Source organism: Felis catus, chromosome C2 (assembly GCF_018350175.1).
Source record: "Felis catus isolate Fca126 chromosome C2, F.catus_Fca126_mat1.0, whole genome shotgun sequence".
Classification (NCBI taxonomy): domain Eukaryota; kingdom Metazoa; phylum Chordata; class Mammalia; order Carnivora; family Felidae; genus Felis; species Felis catus.
In genome coordinates this window covers 39,644,428-39,657,133 of record NC_058376.1, presented here as the reverse complement: position 1 = coordinate 39,657,133, position 12,706 = coordinate 39,644,428, and the positions used below count along the sequence as shown (strand labels likewise).

The 12,706-nt window shown below is 36.5% G+C and overlaps 1 protein-coding gene across 5 annotated transcripts in view; it reads left to right on the top strand.

Moving 5' to 3' along the window:
* VGLL3 (vestigial like family member 3) overlaps positions 1-12,706 on the top strand; it is a 48,648-nt gene that overhangs the window by 26,493 nt on the left and 9,449 nt on the right. The window contains exon 4 of one of the 5 annotated variants that reach the window (XR_006584954.1): positions 4,491-4,606. The exons of the other annotated variants lie outside the window; for them this stretch is intronic. The gene's annotated coding sequence lies outside the window, so the exon portion shown is untranslated. The remainder of the gene's footprint in view (positions 1-4,490; positions 4,607-12,706) is intronic. 5 annotated transcript variants of the gene reach the window in all.

Here is a 12,706-nt window from a genome sequence, read left to right as displayed (position 1 = left end):
ATTAAGTAAGACTGTTAAGTCAGACTGTTAATAGTTACTAATGAGAAATGAAGATTTACCTATTGAAAGTACATGGTGCTATTCTTTTCAGTGTGGTTTAGGATAATGCTCATGATTCATATCTGTCCCATAGTTTTGAAAACAAAGGCAAAGGAATAAAGCCGATAAAGATCACATCATTGATATAATTATTGACAAATTGGAGATCCTCAATTAGGTTTATTTCCACAATTGGACTTCTAGTATCCTCACCAAAGTTTAGATTCTGGGAGGTAGAATCCTAGGAAAAGTAGACTTCAGAGAAGATTCCCTTAGACCTACCTCTTCATTGTCACATAGTTTTAAGCCTCATTACTCTGAAAAGAGACTGGTAGCTGCTCGTATTTGCTTTGAAAAGCATAGTCTGTGGCATGAAGCTGGGTGATTGCCCTGCAAAGGACAGTGGCAGGAAGGGCACGCACCTGTCTGCATGGATGTTGGCCCAGAAAATGAGACGGTGGGAGGGGCTGAGCTATGTGTACTCACTGTATTCTCCTAAACTCAGGAGTCATATCAAATATCACATCTGTCTTCCTTTGGGAAGAGTTATAGAGGAGTGTTTTAGGTCAGTTTCCCCGAGAAACAGACTCTAAGATGCAGATTTGATTGGAGACAATTTGTGTGGTAGTGTTCTCAGGAATGCATCTCTGTGCAATGAGTGAGTTGGGCAAGAGAAATCTCACTGTGATTAAATTCAGCGAGACTTAGTGGATTGTGTAAGGAGCTCTGGAGTTGGGGTGATACTTTTTAATTGCACTACCTTAAGTTGAAGTGAATGGGCTTTTATACAACTACATTGACCAGTTATTGGATGTGTTTGTCTCTGAAAAGGGGACATGACTTTAGGCAAGGTGGCTTTGTACTACTGAAGGCAATTCCCCAGTCTCAACATGGAATGGGGAGGGATCTGATGGCCCACAACAGTATCCAGTGCAGGGGGACAAGTACAGGAGGTAGCTACCTTTCCACTTTTCTAACACTTAAAAAGAACAAATGTTTCCATGTGATAGGTCCAAGCTAAGAAGATAAGACAATTGAAAAGAATGCAAAGTGGGTCCCTCTAAAGTTGATTGGACCAGGTAGCCCAAAGGAATGGCTTAGCTCAGAACTCAGCATCAATGCTGGGTGGCTACTAAGAAGTTGGGGGAAGAACTTGTATTCAGGTGAGACAGGTATGAAACTTCTTGAAATGCTGGTACCCAGGCCACCAAAATGGAGGTCATTTTCATGTTCTGTTAGGAGGGAAATAAATTAATACCACTATTTTGAGAGCAATTTGGTGAAGGACATGACATTTTCATCAGGGGAAAGGTTTGATAATTTCAGGTGCATTTTTATTTTGCAGCCATTTAAAGAAATTAAGGAAATCTGGAATGTTGAAAATGACATAATGTTTAGAGACAAATATTAGAGTATCATGTATGGTATAATCCAAGAGTCTGCAAAACTTTTCTATAGAAGGCCTGATACAAATATTCAATGCTTTGCAGGGTCATACTATGTCTGTTACTACTCAACTCTGTCTTGATAGTGTAGAAGCAGCCACAGACTTACTTAGATAAAGGAAGATGGCTGTGTCCCAATAAAACTTCATTGATGGGCACTGAAATTTGAATTTTATGTGTCATGAAATGCTTTTCATGTATAATGAAATGCTACTCTTCTTTTTTTTAATTCCCTTCTTTCTCCAAAATGTAAACGTATAAATCCCATTTCCATTCTTAGCTCATGGGCTACATAGGTAACACACAGTGAGACTGATTTGGCCCATGGGCTATAGTTTGCTGACCTCTAGTATAGTTCCATGTGTATAGTTTTTATCCGTCTGCACCCACACATATGCATATGTGTACCTCCATTCCCTAAATAAAAATTATCTGGAAGTATATATCACAACTTTTAATGGTCATTGGTCCTGGTAATTAGTGTGTGGCCTGAGCTTTGAAGCCAGACTGCCTGGTTTTATAAGCAGAGCTCCATCACTTAATTAGCTACAGGACTTTATGCAAAGTACTGAACCTCCTTGGTGCCTCAACTTATCTTTAAAAGTTGCTTCATTGGGCTGTTTTGAGGATTAAATGAATTAATGAACGAAAACATTTACAAATGTGCTCTGATAATAGGTACTATATACATTTTAGCTATACAAGAGAAGGTGATCAGGGACTCACATTTTGTAGCTTTAAAAAAAAATATTGGCGGGGTGCCTGGCTGGCTCAGCCAGTGGAGCGTGTGACTCTTGGTCTCAGGGTTGAGTTTGAGCCCCATTTGGGTGTAGAGACTACTTAAAAAGTAAAATCTTAAAAAAAAAACCATATTATTGAGCTGTATTTCACATATCATACACTTTACCATTTGAAAGTACAGTTTAATGGTTTTAGTATGTTCATGATGTTGTGAAGCCATCCCCAGTATCTAAATCCAGAACATTTCCATCACCTCAACAAAAAATCTGTATATCTCAGGGATATAAAATATATCCCCAACATACATTCTTTCTTCCCCTTATGCCTGGGCAACTACTAATCTACTTTCTGCCTCCATGGATTTTTCTAGTTTGGACATTTCATATAAATGGAATCATATGGTATGTGGCCTTTTGTGTCTGCCTTCTTTCACTTAACCTGTGTTTTCTAGATTCATTTGTGTAGCACAAATCAGAAGTTCATTTCCTTTTTAGGAGTAGATGTTATTCCATTGTATAGATATAGCACATTTGGTTTATTCTTCGCTCGTTGGTTTGTTTCTACTTTTTGAATAATATGACTCATGCTGCTACGAACACTCACATACCAGTTTTTGTGTGAACGGATAGTCTCAGTTCTCTTAGGTATGTACCGAGGGGTGAAATTATGGGGTTGAGAGAACTTCACTTTTTATGTTCCATACTTCTGTATTTCTTGGTTTTATCTTATTGTGATACAACATGTTATTTGGTATGTACATATAAATAAAAGGATATATCTCTATGCTCAGATGGATATATAACCATGCTCAGATTGTTTTATGATGATATTAAGTAAATTCTGTTCTAGTATTCACCTTCCAGTAGCCAGAGCCATACAATTCATTTCACTGAAGTGGTGTCATTCGCATTTCCTGTTATTGCCAATAATTGACTTAATGTAAAATATACAATGTAAGGCATTCCAGCCAATTTGAATTAATTTTTCAAGTAAAGTTTTTCTCATGAGGCCTTTTTACTGAAATACAAAGTTGACTTTATTTATACGTTCCACTTCATCCACTAGATTTAAATTTACCAAAAGGAGCAAGTGTCATGTTTGTGGTATGACTTCTTCTCTATAAACACAAGCTGCTCATGGCTTGAGATTGTTTTCATCTGCAGATCCACAGATTTATTTTTCTTAGGATCCCTCATGTTATTTTAGCTACAATTTTGTTACAAATTTATTTTTTTACTTTGAGGAATGCCATAATAACTCAATATAAAATATACATAAACAGCATTTTGCTAAAATACATTTAAGTAGCCTAACAAAATAAAACAACAATTCTGTGCTGTAACACAGATTTGGGAAATCTGGCTCTAAAAGGGAATTAATATGTGTTGATGTGTCTTCTGGCTTCTTAAAAAATGTGTTATGTAAAGCATTAGCCATACATTTGCGCAAATAATAGATGTGATGAGGAGATCATGATACGATTCTGCCCCAAACTATGATTATAGCCAGATATCTAACAGTGTCTGGTTTATCTCTCACTAATGAGCATATCTTCAGATATCAAGTGAAATCAAGATTATGTATTATAGGATGGGACATTGGCTCTTGCAAGACAGAAAAACAAACTACAAAGGCTACTAATTCTAAAAACAAATTTCTGGTTACAGGCTGTGATATTTTCCATAAGCACAAGAAGCTATATTTCTAGTATTCTCTCAGATGTTAGAGAAACTGAATTATTTCTGAAAATACTTTAATAATAATGGCTTTGATAAACCTGTAAGGAAAGTGACTCTGTCAAGGACTCTGGAAAAAATTCTTTGAGAACTTAAATTTTGATAACAGATAGGGAGCAATGGGTACCAATGGGAAAGTTAGGAATATACAAATGTCCTTTTTATCTATTTTTTTTTCTTTCCATGGACACTTGGTGTCTGATAATATTATAAAAGAATCAGCATATTCTTTTATTTTTTTCATTGTATAAGTTCTGTGTACTACAGTTTTTTAAAAATTAGGTTTTATTTGAATCTTCTAATCTGAATATTTTGTGAAAGGACCTCATTCACAAATGGCAAAAATTATATCTTAAAGCAATTTAAGTTATTATTGCTCAAGATTGTTATACAGTGATCCCTTTGAAATAGACTAGTCAAATGACTGGTTGTTAAGACAATGATGGTCAGTCTTGTTCAATACTGTGTGGATGCTTTACATTGAAATCCATTAGTAGAAGCCTACATATCTTTGTTTTATCAAATACAGGAAATAAAAGGCAAGATGAAAAGTAGCTAGAGAACTAGAGCAGCAAATGGAGAGGCAGTTTATCTCCATGAAAGAGAGATGGACATCAAGTTACCACTTGCTTTGCTGTTCAACCTGTAAGTTTGCCACCTCTCTAGATCCCATCTCAAGACCTGTGCTTTCTTGTAAGTGGTCTGGTGCTGAGAAGCCTGGGCAAATAAGATTGTGATTGCATGAAAGTCCTCAAAATAACCATGCTAAACTATTTTAACATCCCCTTGTAAAATGTTGCCAAATTTTGAATTTCACTGGGGATATCAAAGGGTTAACATCATGGAGCTTTATATCCATTGCCCTTTTGGAAATTATTATAAAAATAGACAATTAAAAAAAAAGACTATAGGAAACCAGTAGTTACCAACTCTGTGCATTTGGATATTTACTTGATATCATAATGCTCCAATTCCAGGCTTTACAATAAGACAGAAATGTGGTAAGCTTGGGCAGAAATCAACAGGAAGCTTCAGCAATAATTGACAGGATAGTATGATTTATATAAAATATTAAATCACTAAAGTAATTTTTATTCTAGAGAAGAGGGGGCATCAAAGTAACATATACATATATGGTGGTGCTCAACTAAAAACAATTTCCTTCTTTTCCTCTTCATGTCTTCTTATGGAGCATATATATGCTAAATTATGAAAGCTATGGGGTTAGTGATTCATTGCAGCCTTTCCTGACATTATTAGTAATTTTTATAAGTGATGAAGAAATTAGGAAATTTGCTTTAATGGTGTTTTATTTTTTAAATATTTTTTAATGTTTTATTTATTTTTGACAGAGAGAGAGAGAGAGAGAGAGAGGGAGACAGAGCATGAGTGGGGGAGGGGCAGAGAGAGACGGAGACACAGAATCCAAAGCAGGCTCCAGACTCTGAGCTGTCAGCACAGAGACCAACGCAGGGCTCGAACTCACAGACCGCGAGATCATGACCTGAGCTGAAGTCAGACGCTCAACCAGCTGAGCCACCCAGGCACCCCAACTTTAATGGTTTTTTTTTTAATTTGTTTTTTCAGCGTTTATTTATTTTTGGGACAGAGAGAGACCAAGCATGAACGGGGGAGGGGCAGAGAGAGAGGGAGACACAGAATCGGAAACAGGCTCCAGGCTCTGAGCCATCAGCCCAGAGCCTGACGTGGGGCTCGAACCCACGGACCGCGAGATCGTGACCTGGCTGAAGTCGGACGCTTAACCGACTGCGCCACCCAGGTGCCCCAATGGTGTTTTAAAATAGAATAGGCACAGAACCTTACTTCTAATCATATGATTTCAGCAGGTAGACATAGTAAATGGAATATTATATAGAAGCCAGCCCATAGGATTATGTGATTTGTCATTGGCAATTGTGCTATTCAATAAAGATTTATAGATTTCTGGATACTTATCTTGAAGGCATTATCTCAATTAGGATAGTTAAGATGTCACAAAGCAATAGTTGCAGATTAAAAAAAATATGTGGGGATGTTTTTTGAACTAATACTTTTCTCTGGACTTTTAAAAGTTTATTATGATTTGGTAATAATAAAGACTCTAGTACTTAACAACCAACTGCTTAACGCTTTCTGCAAACTTTTTTCTTTGGCATAAGTCATAATCCTATTTTCCACTGAGAGAAAAAAAAACCATCAAAGGTATGTTAAAATATTTACGCACTCTTGAATGGTGTTAGTTGTATAGGGCACATGTCCAGAATGACAATTTCGTGACCAGAAGGGTAATGGAAACCATCTTTGAGATGCATGCAAAATGCCAGGAGATCCTAGCCAGAGAGTGAGATCTGCATGAAAAGTAACTGGATGGTGAATCAGAGGGAGAAATGCATTCCAGAACACTGCTGTCAGTTTCAAGTATGCATGGCTGGATTCTGTAGAGCCTTAATGAATTTCCCCTGCTCTCCCAGAGCCATATAGATCTTGCCCATGCTGTCTTCTGGGCCTTCATCCATAGAATGGTTCCATAATGTCACAATGTCCGAAGCATGGGGATTTTGTCTCATGGATCTTCCTCCTACTTTATAGAACAAGTGCAGGAGCCTTCTGAGAAGATTCCAAATGTTTCAGGATCATTTACATAATAATACAAATAATGGTGTGTGTGTGTGTGTGTGTGTGTGTGTGTGTGTGTGTGTGTGTGAAAGAGAAAGAGTCAAGGGTAGATGAGAGATATTGATCTTATTAATAATTTACTTGCACCCCTAATCACTTAGGGGATCATAACAATAATGGTCAGTACAGAGAACGAGAACTTTAATCTTCACAGAGATGTAGAGATGTGTATGAGAAAAGCAGAGGACCAAAAAAGAAATTCCAAGACACATGTCACCACTTAGCTGTATTATGTTGAACAAGTTTCATAACCTGTATGTTCCTCCTCTCCCTTAGATTGAAAATGGAGATAATACTTCCTACTGTGCTGTCCCTGGGAGATTCCAATGAACTATTGCACATGGTTGTGTTTTCTAGTTGGTACACTTGAGGGAGAACTAAAGCTCTCATTATTCTTATTAAATACATACATGCATGTAAAACAGAAAAAGAAAATCACACTGGAGATGTGAGACATCATGAATAATTGAGATGCAAGCCTTGAATGCCTCTGTCACTTCCTGACTTTATCTGCCTTAATTTGTTTCTGTTCTTGAAGAATAGCTGTGGTATTTGCTGGAGCTAAATTTCGTAATACTGTTGTTCGCTGCTATTTGCCATATGATGAAAACTGGGTGCTTTTGTACTGGTTGGGCAGATAATTGGAGAGATGTGGTAAAGAATCAAGAAGAGGGGCACCTGGGTGGCTCAGTCGGTTAAGTGTCCGACTTCAGCTCAGGTCCTGATCTCACGGTTTGTGAGTTCGAGCCCCGCATCAGGCTCTGTGCTGATGGCTCAGAGCCTGGAGCCTGCTTCGGAATCTGTGTCTCCTTCTCTCTCTGGCCCTCCCCAACTTGTGCTCTGTCTCTCTCTGTCTCTCAAAAATAAATAAATGTAAAAAATAAAAATAAATTAAAAAAAGAATCAAGAAGAAAGAATTTGAAAGAGTATCAGGATGTGCATCTCCAAGACAGTTTTAAACATAGTTTTTTTTTTCTTTTTTCTGTTTAAAACACTCTGCCATGTAGGATGAGAGGACACCAAAAAATAGATCCTATCTCTTTGGGTTTAAGTACTGTTGAGATATTTATCCTCATCACTCATATAGATGAAAAGGAAATTTTATGTGTAGAATGAGACAGACCAAGTATAATTAGACTCACCAAAACTCCATTAATACATGCTAATCTTTAAAAGCTGTGTGCTAAAAATTGATTCATTTTCCATTCCAGTATTAATTTTGTCAGCAAGTTTCTATGTATTGCTGTATAAATTGGGTAGCATCTCTTGCTTTCTGAAATATTTTCCTAAAAACTGAAAGCAAAATTAGGCAATGACATCATTTTTTGACTGTTGTCTTAAAGGAGCCTTCATCAACTAGCTATAATTAGGAGTTGGATACTTTTTCAATCTACACCATATCTTCCCTTGGGAAACTTAGGTGCTCATCTGACAGGGGAGCTATAGAGGTTGAAAAAACTCCCGGGATAATCTAGTGTGACTCTGAATGGAGAAGATGGAGAATCACTCAAAGCATTAAAAGTCCTGTTTCAGGGTCAGTGTATTTGTATTGTGAGTTATCTTTTCACTAATGCTTTACTGTTTCTCATATCACATATAGGGGTACATATAAAAGAAACAGCTCGAATGAAGAAATCTGTTTCAGAACTTGTTCTCAGAGTTTCACATCAGTTTTCAAATAGGCTGCAAAGACTGTATACAAAAATTCTATATGGCCTATGGAATTTACAGATTCTTTTTATTCCCTTCCAGGCTGTCTAACTCTTTTCTTATTGTTCTATTTATCAACAGTATAAGGTTTCACAAACATTTGTCTGTAGCCAACATGTTGTGAATTCCTTGGCAAAGATATGACCAAGGAAAGTCTTAGGAGAGACTGCAGTTAAGAGGCAAAATGTGCTGTTTAGAAATAGCCTGATATATTATGTTATTTACCTTCATAATTTTTGTCAAGTATAAAGCATGTGTTACAATGCTTATTTTCATGTTTGCTTTGCATGAGCAATATCAGGCAGTGTTTATTATCTTCATAATCTTTGAAGGCCTATTTATGTTTGCTTGGATTGGACAGTCTTTTCTGGAAAATGTCAGAACAAGCTTGTGTTTATATCACATATAAGTGAGATGAAAAATTATTGATGTCAGTGTAGAATTGATTGATATGCAACATATCTTATTCTTACCAAATATTTTCCAATATGTTTTGCTTTAATGGAGAGATTGATTATGTAAATCAAATGGGCATAAAAATACATTGGTATTTCTGTAGTTCTCAAGTAATTTTTTAATTTTTGCAGTCTTTAAATAACTCCTAATCCTAGGTACAGGGTTTTCTGTGTTGGTGTTGTGTCCCTAATTATGTTTTTATGGGTAAGCAATGGATCCAGATTAGCTCTTCCTCTGGTTGGATTATCTATTTTCTGGATCATAAAGCTGTCACTGCATAACCTAGAAACCTCTTTAAAGATGCATGTTTGGCTGCATTTGTTATCCAACAGATGTCTGGATAGTTAGAATCTCTAGAGTATTATAACTTGTGGTTTCAGTTACAATAAGTGATCCAAGCATTTTTTGGTCTTGCTCCTCTCTAGTTCTGGGAGAAAATCTGTAGAAGAAATTACAAAGGGTATTCCATTTCACTATTCCCCACTCTGCTTTTCCTTTATTCTTTGTCTCTTGTCTTCAAAGTTTGTGTGTGTGTGTGTGTGTGTGTGTGTGTGTGTGTGTGTGTGTGTGTTTTAATATCTGCTTTTGGAATTGGTGAGCTGTGTCTATTACATATTGCATCTCCTAGTTGGTTTCTCGCCTAAGTTTCTCTCACCTGGTTTCTCTCACCTAAGAGGTTACCAAATTCATATTCAAATTTGGCACATAGTAAATTGCCACCGTGATGGAAAACTACCTAACTCTGTAATTTATATTTTATATTTGTCCACAAGGTCAATTTTAAAATGACTGGTTCAGACACGAAAGACCATATCCTGATGGTTTCAGTACTTGCCAAGTTTCCTTCCAGCTGGACATTTTAACCTACACAAGTCTGAGGAAGTGGATGTCACTAAAGGCAAAGGCTGGAGATTCTGTGCACAGAAGAGTTGGTGGTTTTTGGAGGGAGGGAGGTTCTGAGAGGGCAGCCAGGCTAGCGGGGCTTGCAGTCTGTGTCTGGGAAAACAGGGTGGTGGGAAACACCTGGGCACTGAACTGCTTGTCAACCTGCAATGATTGCCTCCGGTGTGCAGGTGCTGTGTTTCTTACAAAAACGCAGTAAATTATGGTCTGCTAGGTTCCGTGGGTTTTATGTTTCTACTCCTCTTTTGAATCTGAACTTAAAGATATTTTGGCAAGTTTAGACAGTTTTCACCTCATTGTTTCTGACAGTACTACTACATGGAAATTTTTAAGTCAGTTCTAAATGTGTCTTGAGAAAACATCTTTATGCACAGGAAAACATCCCTCTGCTAATAAATTATTTCACTACCATAGTTAAGTATCTTTTACCATTGTTTTCGTGTGCAAGGGTTGTAATAATAAGAAGATAATTGTAATTCATGTGTCATAATAAATTTAATCTTTGGTCTGGTTCAAGAATACATTTTGCTTGTGATGACTTTAAAAAGAATTATTGTCCAACATTGAAGTACTAACTATGAAGATATTTAGTGCTCATCAAACTGGCAAAAATATTTGTAAAATATGAGAAAAATTATTCTTATATACATACAATACAAAAAGCATTTAGAAATAAATACACCGCTTTCTTAAATGCATAGAAAGTTGGCCAAAGACAAAACACAGAGAAAAGAATGCTATATTTGCATAATGTTTACCTTCACTAATATGAAAAGAAATGCAAATTAAATAGATACTTTTAATCTGTAATAATGATAATTAGTAGTAAAAAATAATGTGAATATTGGTACAAACTTGCTGAAATATTTAGCACCCACAATGAAATATGTAAGTGTATATATATGCTTAGGTTCAACAAATTATCTAAACATATTTTTAGGAATTTATCTTAGGAATGATCACGTAAGTAACAAGTATATTTGTACACATGTCTGTGTATCCAAATGTTGTACATCTATAGAGAATTGGGTAATTTATATTACAGGGTAGAATGAATATTAAAAATCCCTCCAGAGGGGTTAATCTACATATACTGACACGGAAGGGTTTTCCAAGATAATATTGCTAGTGAAGTAAGCATGTTTTAGCACAGTATAAATAGTGATGTGAGTATGTATATACATCCAAAGTGTACTTGGTGAATTTTTTTGGTTACAAGGGATATTATGTAGAACTTACACTTTCTAAATATTCTGCAACTTAGCATTAAACAAGAAATCTGTGATGTTTTGAAATTTGAAAAGAGGAGGTTTTTGAAAAGAAAGAAGGGAGGTTTTTATGTGGTTAAACATGATCTAAATATTTACCTGAAATGAAATTACAGTTCCTGAGTTGGATGGCTCCAACTCTTATTTTTCCCCCCACTTTGTGTTTCCTCTACTTTGTGTTTCCCGTACTTAGTGTTGAGGTGCTATCTCCACGTAGATCTTACTTAGAAATTCTTAACTAGCATTTAAAATGATTGCCCTGGGGCTCAGACAAACAAATGCAGTTGTATGATCATTACCAGTGATAATGTTATAAAGTAGGAGAAGATAGTAGGACTGTCTCTCGCATCGGTTTGTGATCATTTGTCACTGTGTCAGTGTTACATGTCACGTTGTTGGTAAAGGTTGGATATTTTGATACAGTATCCAACACAAGATATATTTATATTTGTATTTATAATAAATATGACTTACCTTTATTAAAGCAGGGATAAAGCAGGGGATTCATTTTTTTAATGTAGGAATAAGCTACCAACTTCTTTTAGTCTAATGGCAAGAATTCTGATCCAAAAGAGTATCTAGACTCTTAGTACCTGTGAAATGAAAAGTTTATTTTTATGCATCTAAGCAATTCTTGACTTTCAGGTCATAAAACATTCTACCCACACTTCCAGGTTTTACATTCCTATTTTTCATCTTCTCTTTTTATCAGGATCATGTTCCCCAGTATATGGTTACCACATTACATCTTATCTATAGCAATAAAATTAATTGGAAGCATGTTCAACTTACTTAAGAGCTATGGTAGATGGTGTTGGCAAGTGATTGTGCTTTCTTAGAAGTAGGACATGCTTTCATAGTGGATGTGACTCTGACAATCAAACATTCCATAAAACTCAGGTGTGCTGGAGTGTAGCTTTTCAGTAACTTGATTATTCATTTCTACACAATAGCAGAAAACCTAACCTAATTAATTCTGAGTATTCTTAGTCTAATGATATCTCTGCTGCTCTCAGTTTATTGCAATGTCCAATTTAGAGTTGACACCTCCTCTCAGATTCTTTCCTCACCCTCTCCCTGAGTTTGCCTCTGTATTCCTAGAATCAGTTGTTTCACAAAAACTGTCAATTAAGAGGTTGCTGATTGCTGCTTGGTTTTGTCATTTCCTTCCTATCCTGGCCTGTGTTTCCAAACATATTCCCTCCCCCTACTCTGTTTCTCAGGGCATTCTCTGTACAGTGCCCCCCCACCCCCCGCCCAACTAAGTAATGACCTATTTAAGTCCAGTTCATCTCCTAGTCATTGTGATTCTTCCAAGATTCTCAGTTGGGGTTTCTTGGGCCATGTCTTCTGCTGCAGGGTACCCATATCATAGCTTTTGGATATACTGGGGTCACATGGAAACTTAGGATCTTTTCATAAGACACCCAGGAGTTGAGGGAAACTAGAGAGGGGGAAGTCTCCAGGCTTTTGCCCTTAGACACACCTTGTTGCTATCTATACTTTCGTATTCCTGGAGTCTGTTGTAAGACGTGAGCCTCTGAAGCTGTTGCCTCCCAAAAACCTCAGCTAGAAAGTGAGAAAATGAGTTATGATGCCTTGTTATATAATCAAATACTTCAGATTTTAAAGGGAGATTCTATTACAATCTTTCTTCCTTGACCAAGACTTCTCTCCTGCTTCTAATTATTCTACACTTCTTTTCTGTGTTCATATTTCCTTTGCTGTCTTA